Source organism: Phalangium opilio, unplaced genomic scaffold, assembly GCF_054372755.1.
Source record: "Phalangium opilio isolate 3A_F unplaced genomic scaffold, DU_Popi_V2 ptg000209l_1, whole genome shotgun sequence".
Lineage (NCBI taxonomy): Eukaryota > Metazoa > Arthropoda > Arachnida > Opiliones > Phalangiidae > Phalangium > Phalangium opilio.
The window spans coordinates 17,429,006-17,436,784 of NW_028324217.1; the positions used below are offsets into that span (position 1 = coordinate 17,429,006).

Below are 7,779 nucleotides of genomic sequence, written 5' to 3' on the forward strand. Positions count from 1 at the left end.
GGCTAATCTTGAAGAAAGTTGCAGTGTCAGTTGTCACAATCTTTTGAACTAGCTAAGCATGTTTTATAAGCTTTGATAGCGAAAGCTACAATGTATTGGGAAACCTGTCTTGTTATATGTTCGTTTTCTTCTGTTTGAAAAGAAATTTTATTTTAGGGAAGCTTTACAATTTCACAAACTCTCGGCACAAAATTCCGAAATGAGTTTAGTAAACCTTCAAAGGGTGGCGATTAAAGAGGTATTTGAGATACTATAACAATATTGGCTGTTTAAGGCAAATATAAAATTAGGGAAACTTTGTTTTTAGGAAATGAAGACTGAGGAAGATTGTTATTATGATCACTTGAGCAAAGATGATCTTATCAGGGAAGTTAAAGCCAGGGATGATCGAGTCAGGGAACTGGAAGCCGAGGTATTTCTTACTAGTGTGAAATTAAGCACAGAAATACGAGACCCTTTTGGTATCATAGCCCATTTTAAATGTACAGGATGAGTTGTCAAATCTTACGTCCCTTAAAGTAGAACCAAACTCTGTGGGTGGGTGAATAATTAGGTTTATTTGTGAAAATACCAACCAGGATTGGCTCTGATCTAAGGGGATTGGTAACACGTCCCTCTTTAGCAACAAAGAAACCCAGCTAGGACCTTTGTTCTTTCTTGCTTGCCCCTTTAAAATACGCTCAGCCAATGAAAGTCCAAAGAATATTTACTGTTAAAATGAAATCTTATTTTGTTTAGCGTAATGTTTTAATTTCAAACATGGGAAAAGAGAGAGTGAAAACAACATTAAAGGTAGCGTCGGCGAGGTTTATTACCGATCTAGAACGCTAGATGGCGCTCGCGTTGGGGGCGGTGGCCTAAAATTTGAAAAAAGGACCATACCCTACGAGTGGATGAATCGCGTCACGTGGGTTACAAAGACTCTATTTGCCCCTCAACCTGGACTCCACGTATCAATATAAATGAAGCTCGCCTAGAGCGCAAAACCTTGCAGTCCATTTTGCACCCCTTTTCCTCATTCTTTCGTGACAGCGAGGAGCGGTTTTTCTTTTTCGCACCTGGGAACTTCTTTTATTCTTGGAATTTTTCTTTTTTTTTGTACTATGCTGTTATAGTCATAGGAGAGGGGAAATTCGCGGAATTGAGAAATCATTCGACTTGGTTTGGTTGGGGGCTTGGGGCCGGGCGCGTTTAGCGATCGGTTAGGTATCTTTCTTAGGGACCGGATTTCAGAAAGACGGTTAGTAAGAAACGAATTGAGCTTTCTTCATATCGCATGAAGTCAATTGTGTTCGGAACTGTTTTATATGAAGATGATAGGTAACTATTAATAAAAGCATCAAAACTATATCCGTGCCTGGTTTTAATTCATGCTTTGTTTTATCAGGATAATTATTTTAGTGGTGTTTGGTAATGAACATCAAAAATAAAATGAGGTAAAAATCGAATGTTAAGTTTGACCAATCTAAAAGATTAGTGACTAAACATTTTGTGACTTTTATATAGTACGTATACACCAGGACGTTACTGATAATTTAACAGGACGTGTGAATAATGTTTGAAATTATTGAGGTGGGAGAAGTTGCTCCCTCTCTCAGCTTTATCTTCAGTGCCATGTTTTGATTGTGAGGCATTCTACGTCAGCCAAGATGGTCAAACTGAACTGTAGCCTTTCTCCCTGCAGCCTCTTGGCTTAGTAACACTGGGAGAACCAAAATGAAATTGAACTGGGTTACTGGACGCTTCGCAAAATTTAAATGGACGCTCGCGATATTTTAAATGGACACTCGCGATATTTTAAATGGACACTCGCGATATTTTAAATGGACACTCGCGATATTTTAAATGGACACTCGCGATATTTTAAATGGACACTCGCGATATTTTAAATGGACACTCGCGATATTTTAAATGGACACTCGCGATATTTTAAATGGACGCTCGCGATATTTTAAATGGACACTCGCGATATTTTAAATGGACGCTCGCGATATTTTAAATGGACACTCGCGATATTTTAAATGGACACTCGCGATATTTTAAATGGACACTCGCGATATTTTAAATGGACACTCGCGATATTTTAAATGGACACTCGCGATATTTTAAATGGACGCTCGCGATATTTTAAATGGACGCTCGCGATATTTTAAATGGACGCTCGCGATATTTTAAATGAACACTCGCGATATTTTAAATGGACACTCGCGATATTTTAAGTGCACACTCGCGATATTTTAAGTGGACAGTCGCAATAGTTAGAATATTTTTTCAAACTTCGTATTTATAAAAACTTCTTGAGGATACAGTGTACAGACTAATGGTGGTAGAGAGGGGTGAAAACCGTGTATCCCTCCCTCTGGGCGCGCTTTTGTAACAGAGGATACTGTACGCGCCCAGTAGGGGCATGACACTGAGCTAAGAGATAGGAGGAATGCCGTTTGCATAGGTAGTACTGCCATTACTCTATTTCGGGCCTGACTTCAGTCTTACAACATCAGAACCAGTTTGTGTACATGTACAAGCCTTTACAACCAGGGTTTTCTATACAATGTTGTGATTCTTTCTCGTATAACCGTGTCTAATCATAGAGCTGTTAAACTGGCAGCTTCAAGAGGGAAAGGGTGTAGCGCTTCAAACTATAGTATCTATAAATCGAGACAGGTTTGGGAGAGAATAGGTAGGCCAAAGACATTTTCTACGATTTAGGAAAGGAGAAAAAACTTATGCACTGCACAGCCTTAGACCATTGTTGGGTATTGTACAACCTTAGCACATTGCAAAATATTTTGGTCTTTGTTAGCAACATCGTATGATAGATAATACCAGGTGGTAATTAGCAAAGGAGATGTATGTATTCATCCTTATTGGCATTAAGGGGTAGAGGTTATGGACTGGTACTTGCTTAGTTACTTTGAGTGGGGTAAGGGTGTGATGGTGTTGGAAAATTTTTGCGCCGGCTCGCTAAAGGCAAGGAGGATGTATAAGAGAGAAGACTTGTTTTGGAAATGTGGAAATAAAAAACTTGCATCGGCGCGTAAGCCGTTGGTAAAGGCGCACGTCACGTGATCGTTCTTGCAAACGAGGAATATTCAAAATTATAAACAAGCTGATGAGGCTAGAAAAAGGGGGCTTGAACGCATGCGCGAGAACGTACGCTCTCTTGCCGTGAGTGGGTCGTGGTAATCATGGTAACTGGGGAACGCCACAGTGTAATTTTATGAACTGCGGACTACGTGCATTTTGTCTGACTCTGAACCTCCTCTCTTATAAATCCGCCTTGCTACCTACCTAGACCATTTCGGAAATTAAATACGGTACCATTGCGGTATCCTCCTTGGCGCCAAGAAACCCCGCTAGATTCAGTGCGAGTTGGCTAGCCTCCCGCGAGCAGTGAACTCGGGCTCATTCTGACGTCTCTTCTTGGCGCGAGGGAGAATACCCCAATGGCCGCCTCTCCCTTGTGGGTTGGTTACTCAGTATTTATATTCCGAAATTTTCTATAGTTTGTAGGTAAAGGGGGTCTGTAAACCAGAAATGTGGTTTTATTTTTGTTTGGGTTCTAAGAATTCCCTCCAGATCCATGAATGTATACCATTTCTCAGTCTTGGCGGATGGTGTTAATTTCGGGAGGGTAATTGAGGTTTTCCTACCCTTTTCTTAGTATCAACTCTGCTTTAAAGTGAAATTCCGGGTGGCTAGTGCTTCCCAAACACACCCATAATATCGGCCGGTTCTGACATTTCTACCTTCAATACAAGTTCATTCGTTCATTATTTTAAAAGGAGATAAAAGAAATGTTTAGGTGCATTGGAATGTGGTCACCGAAGAAATGGAGATAAAATTCAGTCTCGTCGAGGGGCTACTCACTATTATGGTTACTGCAGTGATTATAACATTATTTAATCGCCACTTGTACCCAGAACAACTCGCCAATTACACATGGCAAAGGTAATTGTAAAGCAATTAACGAGTCATTACATTTCAGAAAGAAGTATGTTCGAAACACTTCGCAATTATCACACGATATAAGGAATAGGGAGCTAACAGTTCTGACCCTGAAACGTCACACCCTTCTATCTCTTACTGGAGTTTCATCCCCCTAACGGTTGGAAACAGTATTCTACGCGCAAAAATGACAACCAAAGAGGGGCTGCGTGACGTCAGACTATCTCTTCCCCCTAGCCAGTTGTTAGCTCCCTATTAGATCGGGATAACCAAATCATTTCACGTCAGGTGTTCACAGGATATAAAGAAGGATCACGTCCCTTTCGTTTGAAGAACGTTCAAACCAATGTACTTTTTCAGTTTTTCCAAGAAATAAATAAAAATGCTCATTATATACTCTTGTTCAACCTCACTTGACAGTATTGTAGAAGTTGAGGAGCATTAGCCAATATATAATGGCAAGTACGGTTTCTCAAGTGCGGATAAACAGGAGTATAGATATTTGTCTCCATAGTTTCATTTTAAGTTAAAAATATCGAATCGAAAAAAATAGTGAATCTTTATAAAAGACCTTTCTATTCAAAGCTACTAGCCTTTAGCATATAGAGAGCGAGAAAATGGATTGAAAGGCGTGTGTATGGCATTGGGAAAAGGGAATAAAGGAATCAACTATAGGTGATTGGTTGTCAAACTATTCAGGTGGTCGAAGCTACCCTGCCCTTATTTGAAAAAAAAGGGGGGGAGGTACCTCCTTCTTACAGAGAAAAAACTTAATAGTATTGCAATGTTAGGGGGTTTCAGTTTAAACCTTTGCCCTCTTAAAACTCCGAACCCCTTCTTGGTACCGCAGTCCCCAGGGTAATCATGGCAGTGTCTATAGAGTAAAGGCACCTGCCTGCCTTTGGCTACGTTACGCTCTATGAGAAATTAACATGGAGTGCCACTACTCTACATAGGGGCAAAATGAAAACCCAGTCTGGCGTTTTTCGTTCCCCCGTTTAACATTCTTAAGCTATCCCTACCATCAACGGTCACGTGGCACGGGCATCATCCATGGGGGAGGGGGGTTTGGCGAACCTAAAGGAAGCGTGGCTTCGTCGTTGGTGCGGTAACGGATGGGGGAAAGGGGGGGAGTAGAAAATTCGTTAGAAATAAACTGAGTTGCAAGCTTTTTCGCCTAGGCGGCAGCACATTTTCTCGGCGTTTGGAGCTACACAGGAAAGTTTCACTAAAGGGGCGCCAACCGAGCAGAGTTCCCCTTTAACGATAAATAAGCAAATAGACGAAATTGAAAGACTCAATAGGGTCATTAAAGAGTTGGAAAGGAGAATCAAAGATCTGATGGTATGAAACATTTTTCATTTTCATGGTCGATAGGAAAGAGTTACTCCAAACGCTAAATTGTTATTTCAAGATTTCCCAAAAATTACTTAAAGTGTTAGTGACATAATTTTCGTCACCCACAAACTTAAAATGCGAAAAAAATCCTTGAAAAATCTAGTTTATTATGATATGTTTACTTTTGTATTTGGTTTCGTAGAAATTTATTAAATTGCAATCAAAGTTTTGTGTTTGGAAAAGGCCTAGTTGAGATTTTCTTTCGTTTGATGACGTAGTAAGGAGAAATTTTCATTCTAGATGTCGCTCACGTGACGCGCCTGTTAGTGCCGCCGCGCAGCGTTAAGCCTAATTTATTCAGATTCGCGCGCAGACGATAGTTCTATATTTTCTTTGCTCGCGCGCGCGCGCGCAGCATTAGTAGACTCGGGAGTCTCGGGCGCGCCTAAGTGCTAAGCCTAATTTATTCAGATTCCCGCGCGCGCCGCATTAGTAAACTCGCGCTTGGCTTTTCCGCGAGATGCCGTGAACGACGTAGCAAGGTGAAAAACCCGCCACAGATCTTCTCCGCAAATTTGCCTTTGTCCCCAAATTTCAAGTTTTCAAAGTGTTTTTTCTGTGTTTTCCCTCATAATTAAATATTATTCAAGCATATTTTTGGAATCAGAAGAGTTTAAACTCTCAAAAAAGTAAGGTTTTCTTTAGATTTGAGATAATTTTTAAATCACGTCGCTATTCCTTTAATGGGTTAAATTCGCCTGGGGTGTTAAAGGAATAGAATCGATGTTTTGACTACTAATGAAAAGATTTCATATTTTAAAATCAGATAGAACCTAAAATTACGTTTTCAAAAATATATATATATTGATACTTTTAATAACTTAACTATTTTTAATTAATTTTTAAAAGTATTGTTTTTTGGGACTGCTCCGATCACTACCCCCTCCTGCGTCGTTTGGCAAAAACACGGTTGAAACATCTACCCACCCCTCCATACGCTCCTCTTATTTGAAGATATGGTAGCTTTACGACTAACAGTAGTTTTCATACTATTTCACTTGTGGATCACAAATAAACTTGGCCTTAACTTTTATTTCGATTTACGTGTTTTGAGAGGCGTGAAAGAAGCTAAATAGTTTCATAGCAATTAAATCGTTTAAGTAAGAGGTTTAGCACATTTAATTTGAAAAATAAATCTTAAAAGCTTGAATTTAGGGCCACTTAGAATAAAAAAATCGATCATGGAAACTAAGCCTTTGCCAAAATGTCGTAGAAAGTGCGTTGTTTTTGACTTCCATCGCAGGCAAGTTTTCGCCTTCCACAGCAGGCTCTCCCGGAAGCAAAGGCTCAAATTGGTAAGGTTGAATACCAAATTCTTCCTGACCATCATTATCCGAATTTGAATTTTCCTCACTTGACTCACGAATTTCGAAAGATTCAACCGGGTCTATACTATCGGATTCTACTACAGAGTCAGGCCCGTCTGATATTTCGGATTCCGAGCTACGACTCGACGTCGACGATGACATTTTCTATTTGGCTCCTGTAGCAGACGACGGAAAAAAAACCTACTATCCTCAACTTGAGTTCCCTACATTCTCCTATTTCCAAACAACCAATGAATCAAGAGACATTTACAACGTCATAGTGTGAAAAACAAGTTGGGCAGTATTTCGCGGCTAGTTTAAATTTCAAAATATCAAACGTACTTTTCTTAATTTTAAACGTTTTAATTCGATTTTTTTTGGCACACATAATTTTAGGCACATTTTTTTACCTAAAACTGCCCTCATCTTGCACTAGTCGGAAAACGTTGATCCTATCCCTTTAATATAAGATAATGTTAAATAACACTGACCTGTAGCTACTGTCTAAAACTAAGGACGCTTTCAAAAACGTTCAAATCAGTAAAAATATCCGAATGTATATTTTTTTTTCGAAAAACTATTGAACTCTCTACCGATAAAATAGTGTTCAGCTTTTGGACCTAATTTTATCTTTAAACTTCTTTTCAATCGTTTTGGTTTGTAAATACCCAATAACAGTGGCATCAAGCCATTAGGTAGTAATTGTAGGTGCGTGGGCTGGTGAAGAGGTTAGCACTTTCGCCTCGCACCAGGAGAGTCCCGCTACCGCTCCCTTAGAATATCCGAATGGATTTTTAACATTTTTCGAAAAACGAGTGAACTCTCTACCGATAAATTCAAATAGTGTTCAGCTTTTGGACCTTTCGCCTCGCAGCAAGAGAGTCCCGGGTTCGATCCCGGACTGTGGCACGGGGTGGAAAACCTGGGTACAAACCCTTCTGCATAGAGTTGTGAAAGTTCTCTCCCCACTTTTTCCTGCGCGGTGTAACCCGGTTTCTCCTTTCCACCAAAACTTGCTGAGGTTAATGGTAATACTTAGTATAGGGCGCTGTCGGTAAGCTGTGGCGTATAAAATGTCCTCTTTCGCAAGGGTCTTCACTCCTTTCTTATCGCTTGTACCATAAGA

The 7,779-nt window shown here is 40.0% G+C and overlaps 1 long non-coding RNA gene across 1 annotated transcript; it reads left to right on the forward strand.

Moving 5' to 3' along the window:
- The first annotated feature begins 791 nt into the window (after positions 1-791).
- Positions 792-1,875, forward strand: LOC149620951 (uncharacterized). The gene is made up of 3 exons (XR_016375312.1): positions 792-1,320; positions 1,388-1,436; positions 1,507-1,875. It is a non-coding gene; the product is annotated as an uncharacterized LOC149620951 (long non-coding RNA).
- Positions 1,876-7,779: the final 5,904 nt, after the last annotated feature.